This window comes from Anabrus simplex, chromosome 1, assembly GCF_040414725.1.
Source record: "Anabrus simplex isolate iqAnaSimp1 chromosome 1, ASM4041472v1, whole genome shotgun sequence".
Lineage (NCBI taxonomy): Eukaryota > Metazoa > Arthropoda > Insecta > Orthoptera > Tettigoniidae > Anabrus > Anabrus simplex.
In genome coordinates, this window is record NC_090265.1 from 1,118,385,776 (window position 1) to 1,118,405,255 (window position 19,480).

General features: G+C 42.8%; 1 protein-coding gene and 1 non-coding gene across 9 annotated transcripts in view; one reads left to right on the top strand and one right to left on the bottom strand.

Moving 5' to 3' along the window:
* The window catches only part of Obsc (Obscurin), a 980,481-nt gene that overhangs the window by 327,356 nt on the left and 633,645 nt on the right, over positions 1-19,480 (top strand). The window lies entirely within an intron of this gene.
* Positions 15,638-15,711, bottom strand: TRNAT-AGU (transfer RNA threonine (anticodon AGU)). The gene has a single exon. It is a non-coding gene; the product is annotated as a tRNA-Thr (tRNA).

Genomic DNA, 19,480 nt, shown 5'->3' on the forward strand with positions numbered 1-19,480 from the left:
AGCTAATGGAACGATACCACCGCACAAAATAATCTGATCCGTTATCGAACCACAGTGACATCACTTTCCATTACGAAAATTCCACACGCATTAAGCGGGATTCAAACTGGGCCACGTTGGCGTGAAACCAGTGATGTCACTCGAATTGCACACCCCCTACTAGAAAATGTAATTTCCGTCTATCTGCACTATGGAATATTCATCAAAGGAAAACATTGCTAGTTACAGCAACCCTTCATGTCCTTTTGCTTGTGGATAAGTATGATTACAGGTTCCCCAAACAGAAGAAATATTAATCAATTGTGATGGTAATCCGGTTACGTTATGAAGCTATTTTATTCTTTTGATTTTGCCGAGCGAGTTGTCCGTGCTTTTAGGGGCGCGCAGCTGTGAGCTTACATTCGGGAGATTGTGGGTTCGAACCCTACTGTCGACAGTCCTGAAGATGGTTGTCCGTGGTTTCCTATTTTCACACCAGACAAATCCTGGGGCTGTACCTTAATTAAGGCCACGGCCGCTTCATTCCCATTCCTAACCCTTTCCTATCCCATCGTCGCCCTAAGACATATCTGTGTCGGTGCGACGTAAAGCCAATTGTAAAAAAAAAATGTTAAAAGAGTTTATTTGCGTATCGATTAGTTTTTCAAAAGTATCATTCCATCCGTCCATCATTTCTTGTAGGATGTTCTGTGGGTCCACTTGTCTTACCCAAAGTGGTATCTATACCTGTTTTCCCTAAAATTTATTTAAGCTCTAAACATTTCCAGAATACTTCCACAAAATTCTCTTACGACTTCCTTTCGGAATCAGCAGATACTCGTTTGGCTATGTTTCCTCTATACAATGTCCCTGTCTAAATCATTACTATTTGGAGTTATTTTATATGTACTGTACATTTACTATTGTACGTAAAACTGGAAGTTGCGTGCCTATAGTCACAATATTAACAATCGTGCAAAATTACAAGCTTCCCGTAATTCTTAAATGTTAGGCCACTGGAACAGGAATCGAAACCATAATCTTTGGCATGGAATGTGGGACCGTACCAGCTTGTGCTCTGTCCTAGTCAATGCTTGTCAGATGAAACACTGTATTCTTTGACTGTTCAAGTCTTCCTCATTTTGCTTTATGTATTCTTGAAAGCAATTTCACAGTTATTCATATATAGAACTTACTTGGCATTTAAACTACAAAGAGGAGTTCCTAGCATTACCATTCCCGAGAATGTATAGTAACTGGGTAAACCAAATGAAGATTCATTCTCTTAAATTAACTTACAGGTTTCTCAGGAACTAATTCCAACTGACTTTATTTGTGCTGCATCTTCATTAGTAAAAACAAAAGCAAAACGAAGGGGTCTTCGAACAAGACCCAAAGGTCCTTAGATCAATGGCAGGTAAAAGCTTCGACTATTCAAAACCTCCTAAGTGAGATAGAGTGGTTAGCTCTATACTCAGGTATTCTCCCAAGGAATTAATCTGGCATTCATGTTTGTTTTAGCTGAGTGAACCCGAGGGCCTGGAGTAGAAGTCTTGCTTCTAAATATTTCGATAGCAGTGAATCGAAATCACGTCCTTCTGAATGAATACACCCATCCTTACCGCCTGGACTATAAGCTATTATGCGCTCCACTTGGGCAAAATGGAAGTGACCCTTGAGTTGGAGTGGTTAGGACGAGGGAGCTTCTTTGAATGGGAGCGATTGCAGCGTAACAATATTAGGTCATCAGCTGAATTAAACAAAAACAATGTCTACGTCCATTTCCTTTTTCCGTGTCCATTTTGCATCTCAATTTTGCGCCATTGACCTTGTCATGCAGTTTATTAGCAGTCCTGGACAGACTATCTCTCACTCAAGGACCCCTGCCAGTTCCATTTATAATCCTTTTATCAACCGCTCTGTTTCCTTTCATCTCTCGGCAGATGTTTGTTTTCTTCCTGCTGACTTGATGAGGACGGACACACATTATCTTGTTCCAGTACAGTTACTAAACTCATTCCCCACACTGTCCAACAATCAACGATCTGTGCCACATTGACGACACCAGTCTTCTCTTTGACAGCACAGCTTAAATCAGAACAGCTGGACAGAAGCGTGTGAGAACAGCTTCTATGTGGATGAACGCTAAACTGTCTGAACGCCATGAGTGAACCATCTATCGGTTCTCATTTCTTCGTATGTAGTGCGTTTTAGACTACTTAGCTTAGCTGATAAGAAACTACGTATCGATTATTGTGCCAGCTAAATCTTGTGTAATAACAAGGAAGTGCGCATTTAGAGTATTGGTTGAATATTTTCGTCATAAGGGAGGAGTCCGCCTGTGTGGTGTAGTGGTTAGTGTGATTACCTGCCACCCCCGGAGGACCGGGTTCGATTCACGGCTCTGCCACGAAATTTGAAAAGTGGTACGATGGCTGGAACGGGGTCCACTCAGCCTCGGGAGGTCAAGTGAGTAGAAGTGGGTTCGATTTCCACCTCAGCCATCCTGGAAGTGGTTTTCCGTGGTTTCCCACTCCAGGCAAATGCCGGGATAGTACCTAACTGAAGGCCACGGCCGCTTCCTTCCCTCTTCCTTGTCTATCCCTTCCAATATTCCCCTTACCCGCAAGGCCCCTGCTCATCATAGCAGGTGAGGCCACCTGGGCGAGGTAGTGGTCATCCTCCCCAGTTGTATCCCCCGACCCAATGTCTCACGCTCCAGGACACTACCCTTGAGGCGGTAGAGGTGGGATCCCTCGCTGAGTCCGAGGGAAAAATCAACCCTGGAGGGTAAGCAGATTAAGAAAGAAAGAAAGAAAGACAAGGGAGGAGGTTAAATATTGATTATGTATGTGTATCTACCCGTTAGGGGCTGCCTGGCCGGGGTAGTAAAGGCGGGGGTCGAATGCCCGTCAGGAAGTCGTAAAATTTAAGAAACGAGATTTCCACTTCCGGAGGTGCACATGGCCCTGAGGTTCACTCAGCCTACACCAAAAATGAGTATCAGGTTAATTTCTGGGGACAAAGGCGGCCGGGCGTAGAGCTAACCACTCTACCCTATCAAGTGTCGAGGTTACGGATAGTGGAAGCCTTTACCTTCCACCCCCCCCCCCCAAGGGCCTTCATGGCCTGTACGGAGATTACTTTTCGACTATGTATGTGTATCTACCCCGTAGTCCTGTTTTCCTGATACAGGGTCGGGGATGAGGTGAGAAAATTTATATGGCATGTTTTACGGCCGGATGCCCTTCCTGACGCCAACCTCAGTTGAGGAACTAATGAAGATTAAATGAATGGTGAAAGAAATTGGGTAAGAAGGTGGAAGGAATCGGCTGTGGCCTATGAATAGGAACTGTCCCGGTATTTGCCTGGAAGTGAAAATATGAAAAAAACACACAAAAGCCATTCTCAAGACAGCCGATGGTGGTGTTTGAAACCACTCACCTCCCGAATGCAGAGCTTGGGCTCCACAGCCGTAGCGCGTGGCCACTCCGCTCAGTCAACTGTATATGATTCTATCACTCCTATTCAAAGTGTGCGGAACGCCTCCTTGGGTAGGCAGGTGAGGCGCGAATATCGTTGTACTTTTTTTATTTTTTGCTAGTGGTTTTACGTCGCACCGACACAGATAGGTTTTATGGCGACGATGGGATAGGAAAGGCCTAGGAGTTGGAAGGAAGCGGCCTTGACCTTAATTAAGGTACCTGGTGTGAAAATGGGAAACCACGGAAAGCCATCTTCAGGGCTGCCGACAGTAGGGTTCGAACCCACTATCTCCCGGATGCAAGCTCACAGCCGCGCTTCTAACCGCACGGCCAACTCGCCCGGTAATCGTTGTACTAGTTCATTAATTTGGTGATTCACAATGATTCGTTCAGCATAAGGCACTTTCTTTCGTATGCATTTGACCAGAACCGGACGCACTGGTATTAACTTCGAACGTATTACGTGAGCTTTTAATGTGATTTATTGGTTTTAGGTGCACTATAAATAGATCCATATCGCTTTGGACGTGCTTATGCCGGTGAGCGTTACCAAAACACGAACGTTCAAATATGAATAAAGTTCTAGACAACACGTCCGGTCTGGGCTATTAGTCGACGAAGTGAACTTTAAATGGCAGGCTTAGTTCACTCGTCCTGCGCATTGCTAAAACACGAGAGAGGACACACACAGCGTACATTTTGTGGACAATAATAACGTTGGTTTGTTCCTTAAAGCAAAAATATAAATGATAGTCGTATACCTGTTCATAATAAAGGCTGTGTAAACTATAATTTCTGATATTTTATATTTCGTGCGTTTTTACCATGCGAGGAACAATAATGGAGTTATCTGTGATCATTATATTTCTCCAGTTCCTTGAAAATGTCTGCATTACTTAACATTAGCTGTATCGAAAAACTGTACGTTATAAATTGTGTGGAAAACATGTCTGGTCTTTTTATGCTCATCTGTCACATGAATAATAATAATAATAATGATAATAATAATAATAATAATAATCGAGATATTTGTGATTATGTACATTTTTCACAAACTTCCAAGTATCTCCGGAAATATAGTCTATCCAAAAAAGTGCACACAGTAACAATGATCGAAAATCTTTTTCATTCCTTTGTCTGTTACCACCGGGCTGAGTGGCTCAGACGGTTGAGGCATTGGCCATCTGACCCCAACTTGGCAGGTTCGACCCTGGTTCAGTCCGGTGGTATTTGAAGGTGTTCAGATACGTCAGTCTCGTGTTGGTAGATTTACTGGCACGTAAAAGAACTCCTGCGGAGCAAAATTCCGTCAATTCAGCGTCTCCGAAACCTGTCAAAAGTAGTTAGTGGGACGTAAAAATAACATTATTATTATTATTATTATTATTATTATTATTATTATTATTATTATTATTATTATTATTATTATTATTGTCTGTTACCCTTTTTACTGTACAGGCTATAAAATAATGGAAACATTCAGTATTTGGATTTTTATTTTAGTCGTCATGGTAACGAACTAACTACATACTGAAAATCGGCATGGTCATCAGTACTATTGATCAGAAAGGTAATGAACATGACAATAGAAAGAAGTGAACGACCACTATAGGAATGATGGGAAAAAAGGAATCATAAAAGCCGGAGGGGACGGAGGGAGTTTGAAAGCCAAGGCCTCGAATATTTTAATAATGCTGAGCCTGGAGAAAAAATATGGTGACCTACAATGATCTAACTCCCTAAAACAATCAAGTCAAATGACTATTGTTGTTAGTTGAGATGTGCTGCTACTCACCTCCGCTACGTGGCATTAGTGCTGTAATCATATGAAAGCTAACCCATCAATTACGGGTACGACAGCGAATTGTACGTAAAAGTATACGAAATTCGAAAATTCACCGACGATCATTTAACGTGGTGAAAACATCACAAAGAAGCGAATTCGTAACAATCATCCAACGAAACAGTTTTCTGTAAGACTCCTTTCAAAATAGTACTCAGTAAGAATTTAAATCACCTCTGGATATTCACAGGAATGATTATATTTGAAAATAGACTGAATGAAATTTTTGACCTGGAAATGAAAAACTGACTGAAGACCAAAAATATAGTAATATTATTGGTTTCATGTCCCTCTACCGTTCTTTACGGGAAGCCAAGATGCCTGTATTTTGTCCCACAGGAGTTTCTTGTACTGCAGGTGTCGATAAATATACCGACACGAGGCTCGCGTATTTGAGCACCTTCGAATATCTCTGGATTGAGCCTCCGATTTGGGCTCAGGAAGCGAGTGCTCTACCGTCTGAGCCTCTCAGTGCAGTTGAAGGTGGAAAAACGTATTTATCTCAATCTCAAACGTTGTATTTATGGTAGACCAGGGCCGGATAGTGGAGCTCGGCGACTACCTTTTGGGTAGATCGCAATTTTTGTTTTTTGAACAAAAATCAAAAATGATATCCTACGATCATACGAGAAATAGTTACTATTTACTGTCTGAATAGTAAATTTTCAATGAAATATTGAACCTGAAAATGGATATTTCCTTAAAAATAAAAGTATCTGAAAATAACTTTTGGCCCCTTCTTCAGGAAGAGAAATATCCTTCTTTGCGATCCGCGGCTCTTCACCATGATCTGCTTCTCTCTACCTTTGCAAAACAGCCTTCTCTGAAATGCAAAAGTCCGTGATAGATATTTACAATCAGTATATCCATCGGTATTTCGTCTATATATTCTTCTCATTTCAAAGAGCTAAACAGCAAACAGTCCCTAATAAACATGGCAGCCCTTCCTTGCCGAGTACCGGGCAGGTGAGTGTGTGGTTTGGGTGACGTAGCTGTCAGCCTGCATTCGGGATATAGTGGGTTCGAACCCCACTGTCGGCAGCCCTGAAGATGGTTTCCATGGTTTCCCATTTTCACACAGGGACTGTACCTTAATAAAGGCCAAGGTCACTTTCTTCCTGCTCCTAGCCCCCTCCTATCCAATCGTCGCCATAAGACCTACCTGTGTCGGTGCGATGTTAAGCAAAAATTGTAAATAATAATAATAATAATAATAATAATAATAATAATAATAATAATAATAATAATAATAATAATAATTCCCTGAATATGACGTATAAACAAACCTTGCCGAGTAGTTCCAGAAATATATCATATATCCTTTATTTAGTTCACAAATTTGTTCCTCTAGATTTCTTGTTAAATCATAAGACGAGAGTTATCTCAAGTTTAACAAAACGGCATGGGAACCCTCAAATTTCCCTTATTATCTCACTTTGTTTTGCCATCACCATGAACGTCACTTTGTTAACTTTCAAACACATCGGTACTTATTTAAAGATTCGATATTAAGGTTAGGCCCTTCATGAGCTATTTAAACTAAAAATCAATATCACTCGAGATGCGAGTGAATGAACTTGAATTGTTAGAAAAAAGGGGCATAAGTCATTGATACGTAGTAATAAGGTATCAGCGTCAGTCAGAATTACTTCAGTATCCGCGGCGAAGCTCAAAGTTCGAATACTCGTGTGACACATCGGAGTGTCGTAGCTAGAGGAGGGGGCTTCTTTCATTGTACTGTATTGTATTGGGTTCGGTGTGATGATGGCACTCTGCCGTCGCATCAAAGATATAATGTAGGTACTCGTTCAGTAAGTTTGTGCATTGTCACACTGTACTCTCCAAAAAGCCTTCCTGCGTTAGTACCACGGTAAACAGCTAGTAAAAGGCAATACTCTAATCAATATATATTGTAGATGGTTTCCTTTCTTGTCATTAAAGATAATCAGAAAATACCTAAAAACCCTATTCCGATGATGAAACAAAAATATATCATGTACTCTGGAATATTGTAACCGAATGTTTACTGAGACATTTCAAGGCGTATTATGATAAAAGAAATTTAATTTTACATTGAACTTATAAATTATAAGATGATATCCATTTTTTTCTGTCACCAAGTGTTTGTCCTTTAGTTATTTCTCCATTTCCTCTATTCTCGATGGTCATCTGAAAGAAGAACGCCTCATCAAAGTTCCAGAACAAGCCACTTTCAATTTGAAGTCTCTCAACATTTTCTTGGGTACAAAATGATCTCCGAGGTGTAGTTCTTAACAAAATTTGATTCGAATCCTGGATAATGCAAATTCTATCAGGTCCTTATGATTAGGATTTCTGGTAAAACTGGAGGTTCCTTGATTATCGTCGCGATATCACCAGTCGTATAAAAATAGAAATTCACTTCGTATCAACATTTTATGAGTGTGTTCTCAAAGCTGCATAGGGTTCAATTTGTTATTGCCGGAATGAATGGCATGAAAAAGTGGTGAAGATAGGATCATAACTGTCAGTCAGAGCAGTGAGTTTTAACTCACTAATAACCTGTTGCTAGAAAACGTATCATCGCGGCTAGAACATATCTTTCCTCCACGTCATGTCTTTCCTTGAAATATTTAACTTGGGATACACTGATAATTCAGATTCCCCGAAAGTCTATGCGCAGCATCTTTCCTTTTACTCAAATATTTCCGTTCACTGGCAGGGTTGTTCTGTTGTCCTGCCAACTGCACTGTATGATTTTCCCAAGAAATTCTCAATTTCCCCAAACTCACAATAAGATGTTTTCTTTGATGTCGAAATGTTCTACTTCACCAATTCTCTTCATTTATCTAAAACTAGCCGAAGTACCCGTTCTTCGTACGGGTTATCAGAAACTGGCTTTAGTTACTCATACCATCGGTGTGACTGACTTCATTAGATATTTATATCATTGGTGTATTTACTTAAGTACGTAGAAATTAATTGTCATGTTTGGAATTATAGTGCATCTTCTTCTTCTTTTCTTCATGGGGGCCTCTAAATATTAGTTCCTAATTAGCGTCGACCTCTAAGATCTTTTGCTACCATGTTTTTCCTTCATTCCCACCTAGATATACCTGCTCCCTTCACAAATCTGCAGGTTTAGTGTTAGTATACTTTCGCCAGATAGTACCACAAATATAAATATTATTAAATGTATTTGTTTGATCCGACATTTCATAACTATTACAAGTATGATAAAGGAAATACGCGATGCATAAAATAAACTACTATAATTATCGAGAATTATAATTCTCAGGGCTTGTCACTCATGTCGCACATCATATAATGAATCTGAGTATAAATGTTGAGAAATTTTTCCAAGTCATGGGCGCACCATCTTGACAATTGTGTACAGTATATAGGTTGTTTTCATGGTTACAATGATCGTAAAAATGGACCAAAATATCGGCACTAAAAACATCAGTGATCCTACTACTCCATGATTTGACAGAAAATAGTTTAAACTATAGGTAACAGACTCCGCAAAATGCTGAAACCTAAGCCAGTACGTAAAAACGGAGGCCCGTCGGCAAACGCTGGTCGCTGTACTACGGAGATCTCCGGGGCTATTATTTTTATACTTCACTCCCTTTCCATCCCCGCCCAAAGGAGTGCTATGAGCGTCTTACACAACAGTTTATTTTTTCCAGATAGTAAGTCATATGTGTATCAGTTTTGGTTGGCAGCTATGCCCAAACGTACATGCATAATCTCGCTGCTGTAGAATCCTGGAGCTGATGTTGCCATGGTTACGGCCGTTCGCTTCTTTATCTGATTCCTAGAGCAGGGGTAGTGTGGTTCCAATATCTCCATAACGGTTGGTTTTAGGGCCTTAAAACATGGTTTTCGGGCCCGAAGGGTTTACCGAGTTTTGTTCTTTGCGTCAAGGGGCTTAAAATGAGCTTTGTCTCGTCCTTGTACGACAGATTCGATTTCGCCTATATTGGCCTATTATTTTAATATTTTTATTTCCCCCCCGTGCCCCCCTCAAATTGTTTTGAAAATAAAATACAGCCCATGTTACTCACTCGCAATGTAGCTTTCTATAGGTGAAGAAATTTTTTTAATCGGTTCAGTAGTTTTTGAGTCTATTCGTTACAAACAAACAAATTTTTCCTCTTTATAATATTAGTATAGAAGTATAGATATAGATGAAGTAGGATATATTTTTGCTCTGAATACATTATAGTTCTATGTCAATGGCGAATCCAGGAGGATAGTTTACCGATTAGAGTAAAAGACTCTCTATTGAAGGTAAGAGAAGCAGAGGGAACTAAGGGGCAAATATTTAGACTCACTTTTCAATGATTTAATGATAAGTGGTGTGAGACTAAAAGAAGAGGATTATGGGGGTGCTTAGTTAATTCACAGAGGCTTGCAGACTGAACGCTGAAAGATAATAGTCTATAATGACGTAGGCCCTACGGATGGGAGAGAGGGAGGGATGGACCGATTGGACGGACGGACGGTCTTGAAATATTGCTCATATAATCCATTTTATATCCAGTTGACGTTGTCACTTGTAAGATATTTGAATTGTTTATCGTCTCATTGGTTATCGGGAAGTGATTAGCAGAAGCAGTACATTGGTCAATGAACTTTGAGGTAATCCATGTTAGAAACAACACGAATCAGCTGTTACAAGCTGCCTTCACTGATCTACAGCTGATGGGGTTTTGAAAGTACACACCAAGGAACGTTTCTTGTGAGGTGAAGACTGTTGATGTTTATAAGAGGATGAGTTTAGTTCGTCAGCTGTGCTCGACGAGTTAAGAATAGGTACAGGAAGAATGTGTGGCCGTGAAGGCTGTCGACTAGGCTTTTGCCTCCCCTCTGTGATGAGCACCAAGAAGCGCTGTCTTCTTCTTCTTTTCCTACCGCTTTTCTCACATCTGTGGAGTCACGGGTGCGAACTGCGTCGCACATGTGGATCTGGCCCTGTTTTACGGCCGGATGCCTTTCCTGACACCAACCCTATATGGAAGAATGTAATCACTATTGCGTGTTTCTGTGGTGGTTGGTAGTGTAGTGTGTTGTGTGAATATGAAGAGGAGAATGTTGGGACGGACACAAACACCCAGTCCCCGAGCCAGAAGAATTAATCAGAAGCGATTAAAATCCCCGACCCGGCCAAGAATCGAACCCGGGACCATCTGAACCGAAGGCCAGTACGCTGACCATTCAGCCAACGAGTCACAAAGAAGCGCTAAATATCAGTCGTATATTTTGTGTTCTCACGATTTCTTAACGTACATCCTCCAACGCATAATTATAAGTGTGTGACATGTTCATTCTTCTCTCCCCTTTATCAGAAAATGTAATCTTAATCCACTTAAAATACCGAGAGCACCTTTGGAATCTCAATTTTTTGTGGAATAAACAAATACAAAGCCCCCAATATTGACCTGGTGGCTATGCTTGAAGGCCAGCGCCGTGGTGTAGGGGTGGCAATTTTGCCTCCTACCTGAAGGCCCTGAATTCGACCTCGGCCAGTCCAGGGATTTTATTTCTTATCCGACGGCTAAGATGGGGTTCACCAATTGAGGAGCTGTCTTATACGAGAGGGAGTGGACCCGATCGCGAAAGCCAAGCATTACGGCTGAGGATGTCGTCCTGGTGACCACGTGCCACTCCAATGTCTACAGGCTATCGGGCTGGGCAGCAGTCGTCTTGGCGCCACGGGTTTTACTTTTACTATGGAGTCAACTGAAATTGTACACTTCTGTGCCCAAGGTCATGACTGCGATGTCGACTCAGAACGAACTCGTGACGACTTCCATATCTCGTATTGGGAGATACAGAGGTACATAGGTTCTCGATAGGTAACATTCTGTGTTGATCTGTACCAGTGGCCGGTGAGTTTAAATTGTATCACACATTTCAAGTAGTTACTAGCTAATGCATTGAGTTGTCTAAATGGACAATGTTCTCCCACCTTTGCCTCATACCCTCGATATGAGGAACCCTTTACGTCTCTTATCAGCTATTAAGCCATAAAGAACATGATCTTCTAAGAGAGTTCCTACAGGTGAATTACATTTCTTTTTCATGCTCCGGTAACTCCGCCTTAACTTTAAAAGAATAGTAGCATCTAAAACATAATTCACGTCATACAACAGTGGATTTAATCACGTTAAATACTTGGGAAATTGGTGGGTACGAAATCCAGCGTCATTCATCTTCTGAAAGTTCATGAATTTTACCCGTTTGGTTCGGATTGTACGTAAAACTGGAAGTTCCGTGTCTATAGTCACAATATTAACAATCACGTAAAATTTCAAGCATCCCTTAATTCTTAAATATTAGGCCACTACAACAGGAATAGAAACCATAATCTTTGTGCATGGAATGTGGGACCGTACCAGCTTGTGCTCTGAACTAATCAATGCTTATCCGATGAAACACTGTATTCTTTGACTATTCAGGTCTTCCTCATTCTGCTTTGTGTATTCTTGAAAGCAATTTAACAGTTATTCATATATAAAAACTTACTTGGCATTTAAACTACAAAGAGTACCTAGTTCCTAGCATCACCATTCCCGCGAATATCGTCACCCAAGACTGTTAGACCGAATTGGTATAAATAAACAGAGAAAGATATTGAAGTACTGAGATGCAATCAGGAAAATTACACAAACGCAGAGTTTCGAGGAGGAAGAGACCACACGACATAAATGGTCGGACCAATGGGAACTCACCCGCTCGGTGCGTATGAAAGATTACTGGATAAAAGAAACGGCAACAAATGTTGATTCCGCGCAGTCCTTAGCGACCCATAAGAGGAGGAGGAGAAGAAGAAGAAGAAGAAGAAGAAGAAGAAGAAGAAGAAGAAGAAGAATAGAACCCGTAGAAAGGGAAATTCGTAATGCTACTGGACTGACACACTTCATCGCTTGCAGGCCACCTGGTTGGGCAGCATTTGCCTGGTGTGAAAATGGGAAACCACGGAAAACCATCTACAGGGCTGCCGACAGTGGGATTCGAACCTACTTCTTCTTTTCCTGCCGCTTTTTCCCACACCTGTGGGGTCGCGGGTGCGAACTGTGTCGCACATGTGGATTTGGCCCTGTTTTACGGCCGGATGCCCTTCCTGACGCCAACCCTCTATGGAGGGATGTAAGCACTATTGTGTGTTTCTGTGGTGGTTAGTAGTGTAGTGTGTTGTCTGAATATGTTGAGGAGAGTGTTGGGACGGACATATACACCCAGTCCCCGAGCCAGAAGAATTAATCAGAAGCGATTAAAATCCCCGACCCAGCCGGGAATCGAACCCGGGACCCTCTGAACCGAAGGCCAGTACGCTGACCATTCAGCCAACGAGTCGGACGGGATTCGAACCTACTATCTACCGAATACTGGATACTGGCTGCACTTAAGCGACTGCAGCTATCGAGCTCGGTGGCAGTAGTTCTCTTGGCAGGTCAAAGTCCATAATGAGCTGTCCTTGTTTGTTAATAATACAGTATATTAACTCCTGTTAACATCAAAATGTATATTTATATTGGATTTTTTATTGAATTTTATCAGTGGATGTGTAACAAGGCTACGAACCATAAGCTTTGCAAAGACATGTTAGATAAATAAGTAGTAGGTCTACCAACCAATCTGCCGGGCTGAGTGGCTCAGACGGTTAAAGCGCCGGCCTTCTAACCCCAACTTGGCAGGTTCGATCCTGGCTCAGTATGGTGGTATTTGAATGTGCTCAAATACGACAGCCTCGTGTCGGTAGATTTACTGGCACGTAAAAGAACTCCTGCGGGACTAAATTGCGGCACCTCGGCGTCTCCGAAGACCGTAAAAGTAGTTAGTGGGACGTAAAACAAATAACATTATTATTATTATTATTATTATTATTATTATTATTATTATTATTATTATTATTATTACCAACCTCTCTTTACCTCTTTTTACCTATTTTTGTCTATCTATCTATCCAGTGTTGTACGCAGAGCTTGGTCGGGGAGGGGGGAGGGCTAGTTTTAAGACTGGCTCTTGCAGTGCAATTAACCCGGTAGTTTAATGATGCTCTCTCCTGTACTACTATTATTTCTGGTCGCAGGTGATACTTTGCAGGTAAGAAACAAACACTGAGATTAAATTAATAAGTATACAGTATAGTGTTTAGTGTGAATACATTCCACCCCCGGAGGCTCGGGTCCGATTCCCGGCTCTACCATGAAATGTGGAAAGTGATACGCAGACTGGAACGGGATCCACTCAGCCTCGGAAGTGCTTTTCCATGGTTACCCACTTCTTCTCCAGGCAAATGCCGGGACGATACTCAAGGCCACGGCCGCTTCCTTCCTTCCTTCCTTCCTTCCTTCCTTCCTTCCTTCCTTCCTTCCTTCCTTCCTTCCGTCTCTCTTCCACTCTTCCCATTGACCACAAGGCCCCTGTTCAGCATAGCAGGCGAGGCCGCACGGGAGAGATACTGGACCTCCTCCCCAGCTAAATGCCCGAACAAATGTCTCATTCTCCAGGACACTATCTTTCAGGCTCTAGAGTTGGGATCCCTAGCTGAGTCTGGGGGAGAAACCAACCCTGGACGGTAAACTGATTAAATAAAAACGTTAAAAGTTATATACTGCTTATGTTTCAATTTAAAAAGAGAAGTGCAAATAATGTTGAGAGAGGAGGATGGTCAGACGTGGTATCACCCTACCCTAATATTGACGGTAGGTGGCATGTGCTACTGTAACCAACCAACCTTCTTATCTATCTATCTATCTATCTATCTATCTATCTATCTATCTATCTATCTATCGCCGGGCGAGGTTCGAATCCCACTATCGGCAGCCCTGAAGATGGTTTTCCGTGGTTTCCCATTTTTACACCAGGCAAATGCTGGGGCTGTACCTTAATTAAGGCCACGGCCGCTTCCTTCCAACTCCTAAGCCTTTCCTATCCCATCGTCGCCATAAGACCTATCTGTGTCGGTGCGACGTAAAGCCCCTAGCAAAAAAAAAATCTATCTATCTATCTATCAAGTTACCAGGTATTAAGTCCGGCTCCATGGCTAAATGGTAATCGTGCTGGCCTTTGGTCACAGGGGTCCCGGGTTCGATTCACGGCAGGGTCGGGAATTTTAAACTTAATTGGTTAATTTCGCTGGCACGGTGGCTGGGTGTATGTGTCGTCTTAATTTTCACACCAGGCAAATGCTGGGGCTGTACCTTAATTAAGGCCACGGCTGTTGCCTTCCCTCTTCCTTGTTCAGGTGAGGCCGACTTCCAATCTTCCCATCCCCCACAAGGCCCCTGTTCAGCATAACACGTGAGGCAGCCTGGGAGAGGCACTGGTCCTCTTCCCCAGTTTTATCCCCAACCCAAAGTCTGAGCTGTGGGCGGTAGAGGTGGGATCCCTCGCTGAGTCCGATGGAAAAACCAACCCTGGAGGGTAAACAGAAGAAGAAGAAGAAGAAGAAGAAAATATCAGGAACATTAGTTCAATATTGGGCAGCATACTGTGAGATGTAGCAGTGTGTGTGAGTAAATAAGTCAAATTTCGCAATTGTGTTGAGGGGAAGTTTAATTAGAACCTCGCTAATTACTAACGATATTTTAAATGTGAATTTTGACCAAGCAGTTTTCCCGAAGGTTTTTAGTGTCTTAAAGCAAAGTCACCTCCGGACAGGCCATGAAGGCCCTTGAAGGAGTGGAAGGTAAAGCCTTCCACCATTGTTAACCTCGGCACGTGATGGGGTAGAGTGGTTAGCTCTGCGCCCGGCCGCCTTTGCCCCCAGGAATTAACCTGGTACTCATTGTTGGTATAGGCTGAGTGAACCTCAGGGCCATATGCACCTCCGGAAGTGGAAATCTCGTTTCTTAAATTTTACGACTTCCTGACGGGGATTCGAACCCACGTCCTTTCCCGCCTCAGCCAGGCAGCCCCTTTTAGTGTCTCAACATACCACTAACAGACACACATGAGACAGGCAAGGGAAGGCAGCAATGTAATTGGAATGGCGGTAGTGTGGAATGTTGCATGTGAGGAAAGGAAAATTAATGACGTCACGAGCACCCAGTCCCAATCCTGACAATTAAAAATCCCCTGTCGCGGCCAGGAATCGAACCCGGGGCCGCCGGGTGACAGGCGGACGCGCTGCCCCTACACCGCGGGGCCGGATAAGCATACACTATTATGCAAATAGAGCAGACCGACTTCCTGCCAAGGACCGGATCATCCATTATGATCAGATAAATTGCATGGTACTACCTTAAGAAAAGGACTTGATAGCTCTCAAATATGTATCTACAGGTACCTCTCTGTCGACAGGAAGAACAATTACCCGATAAAAATTCTGACCCCTAGGCACCGGAGGGATTCGAACCCTCGATCTCCTGTTTACTAGACAGGCGCTTTAACCAACTAAGCCACGGCGCCGATGCTCTGTAGTCGCGTGACTACAGAGGTGACAGGTGGTGAATAAAACCATATTCTCAAAAGTTTGTTAATGCTCCCGGTACGAATTATGCTACCTACCGTCAATATTAGTAAGTTAGATACTAAATGCTTCATCGAAAAGGTCAAAATAATACTCCGCAAAACTTCAACCCTAAAGGTACCCGGTATTAAACTGAAGAATTTTTATAATACACAGTAAGTAGTTTCACTAGTACTGTCAATGAAAATCACACATTCTCTGCATAGCTGACATCATTATCAAGTTGCCTCTAATCTAATGGATATAATATTTAATTTACATGCAAGTAGCATTAAGTGTCTTAGAGTTGATTGCTTGCTCTACTTACCTTGGCTCTTTTGGCAGACTGCCAAGCATGGCTCCAACCAGTAGCGGTGGTTAGAAGTGGGGAAGGGGGGGGGGGGGGGGGGGGGGGCTCAACATTTTATAGACAACCTAAAGTACCCGGGTCTATAGCAGAAGGACCGGGTGGTGGGGGGCAGGGGGCGGAGGACATAAAAATTGGAGACAAAAGCTACGAAATGTTTTTAATGTTCTCTGAGCGAATTTCGATATAGACGTAAAGGTTGAGTCAACCAATTTCAGTGCGGTAATAATAGTATCTTGTCCGCCTCTGCGGTGTAGTGGTTAGTGTGATTAGCTGCCACCCCCGGAGGCCCGGGTTCGATTCCCGGCTCTGCCACGAAATTTGAAAAGTGGTACGATGGCTGGAACGGGGTCCACTCAGCCTCCGGAGGTCAACTGAGTAGAGATGGGTTCGATTCCCACCTCAGCCATCCTGGAAGTGGTTTTCTGTGGTTTCCCACTTCTCCTCCAGGCAAATGCCGGGATGGTACCTAACTTAAGGCCACGGCCGCTTCCTTCCCTCTTCTTTGTCTATCCCCTCCAATCTTCCCATCCCCCATCAAGGCCCCTGTTCAGTATAGCAGGTGAAGCCGCCTGGGTGAGGTACTGGTCATCCTCCCCTGACCCAGAGTCTGAAGCTCCAGGACACTGCCCTTGAGGCGGTAGAGGTGGGATCCCTCGCTGAGTCCGAGGGAAAAAGCCAACCCTGGAGGGTAAGCAGATTAAGAAATAAAGAATAATAGCACTATAGAATAAAACTTTCACCAGATGGACCATTTGACTACACACTAAAAAAATAACAGACACTAGATGGAACTACATGTAGATAGAACTGCACACATTGAATGAGTGAGACTGCCAGACTGACGAATGCGCGCGGCAAGCGGGTGAATCACACCCCAGTATCCATGACCTTGGCAAAAATCTTATACCCCTGCTAACCTTCCCCACAGCATACACTACACGCTGCTGCGCAAGTCTGCTATGGTGCTGTATGAATCGGTTAGCTGCAATGAACGGCATTGTGTGCGTGTTTCCGCTAAGTATTTTTCTTAATAATTATTTGTGTATTAGTTGGTGTAGCTTTCCTTACTTTATTGGAGCGTAAAGTTTTAGGTTATATCCAAATTCGTAAAGGACCTAATAAAGTAGGGTATATTGGATTACCTCAACCCTTTGCTGATTCAATTAAGTTCTTTCCTAAGGAGGGAACATATCCAATAGCATCAAATTATTTGATATACTATTTTTCTCCTATTTTTAGATTATTTTTGGCATTAATAACTTGAGGAGCCTCCGTGGCTCAGACGGCAGCGCGTCGGCCTCTCACCGCTGGATACCGTGGTTCAAATCCCGGTGCCTCCATGTGAGATTTGTGCTGGACAAAGCGGAGGCGGGACAGGTTTTTCTCCGGGTACTCCGGTTTTCCCTGTCATCTTTCATTCCAGCAACACTCTCCATTCTCATTTCATAGCATCTATCAGTCATTAATAAATCACTTTGGGAGTGGCGACCCCATCGTACTAATAGCCTATATCTGCTTCATTCATTACATCCCTGACCCGGTCATTGACTGGAAAACAGGTTGTAGGTTTTCATTAATAACTTGAATAATTTATCCTTTTATAACAATTTAATTTACATTTAATTTGGGGATTTTATTTTTCTTAGTATGTACAAGTTTGGGGGCTTAATAGTATACCTACTCCTTTAGAATTGCAGTCTAATGTCATTATTGACTATAAAGCCTGGTAGGGGAGAAAATTCTCCTAAGTAAATTTACAGTTTACCGCCTAAAATCTCAGCCACCTACTTTAAACCATTTTATGATCATTGTCTATTTGTTTTTTGAGTTTTTTATTTTTGTTTGTTGTGGTAATAATTTTTCTTAATAATTAAAGAAACTAAAAGAAGGAATTAGCTGAAAAACAAATTGCTTTTTTTAAATATAATTTTTAGTTTCAGGCGAGTTTAAAAATAATTCTTAGGTTCTTTAGTCTGCCGAAACTTTAAAAGTCAGGTGGCTAAAACGGAAAACAAATAGCCTCGCCTCCCCTAGTCACCGCTACTGGCTCCATCTGCTTCCATTTCATTTTGGAGGCTTTGTGTTATCGAGAACCAGGGCTATATTTGCACATTAAAGAAACATTCTTTACATCAGTTTCCTTTCTGAAGCATATATTTGTAGAAAAATCGATACGATCACATTATCTCTAAACTGACTCCTGTGGTTGGCGTGAGGAGATGCAATCCTGCCATAAAACCAAGTCAAATCCGCACAAAATGTCAACCTCAAGAAATTGGAAAAAGGGCAAGGAAGAAGAAGAGGAATCAATAAGCTAGTGTTTATGTACAGCATATGCATATAATCGTAGTAGTCCGCCTCTGTGGTTTAGTGGTTAGTGTGATTAGCTGTCACCCCCTGGAGCTTTGATTCCTGGCTCTGCACGAAATGTTATAAATTGGTACGAGGGCTGGAACGAGGTCCACTCAGCATCGGGGGATCTACTGAGTAGAGGGGGGGGGGGCTCGATTCCGACCTCAGCCATCCTCGAAGTGGTTTTCCATGGTTTCCCACTTCTCCTCCAGGCAAATGCCGGGATGGTACCTAAGGCCACGACCGCTTCCTTCCCTCTTCCTTGTCCATCTCTTCCGATCTTCCCATCACCCCACAAGACCCTTCTTCAGCATAGCAGGTGAGGTCGCCTGGGCGAGGTACTAGCCCTCCTCCCCAGTTTTTTCCCCTGAACCCAAAGTCTCACGCTCCAGGACGCTGCCCTTGAGGCGGTAGAGGTGGGATCCCTCGCTGAGTCCGAAGGAAAAACCAACCCTGGAGGGTAAACTGATTAAGAAAGCAAGAACAATGGCAATAACATTATCATCTACTGTATAGGCTCGGATATTGTTTACGGGTGTTTTGATATTACACAGTTAAGACAGTGGCGTGTTTAGATACTTTCCGCGCCAATCGCCGCCCATGATATTTAATGAACTTGCTGAGTTGCACGCTTACCGAGCAAGTGGTCGCGCGGTTTGGCTCACGTAGCTCTTCAATGTTTTAGCTTTACGTTCACTAACCACTTTTACGGTTTTCAGAGACACCGATGTGCCGGAATTTAGTCCCGCAGGAGTTCTTTTACGTGCCAGTAAATCTACTGACACGAGGCTGTCGTATTTGAGCACCTTCAAATACCACCCGACTGAGCCAGGATCGAACCTGCCAAGTTGGGGTCAGAATGCCAGCGGTTCACGTAACTAGCAGCTTGTATTCGTGAGGTAATGGGTTCGAACCCCACTGTAGGCATCTCTGAAGATGGTTTTCCGTCGTTTCCTATGTTCACACCAGGCAAATGCTGGGACTACGTTAATTAAGGTCACGGTCCG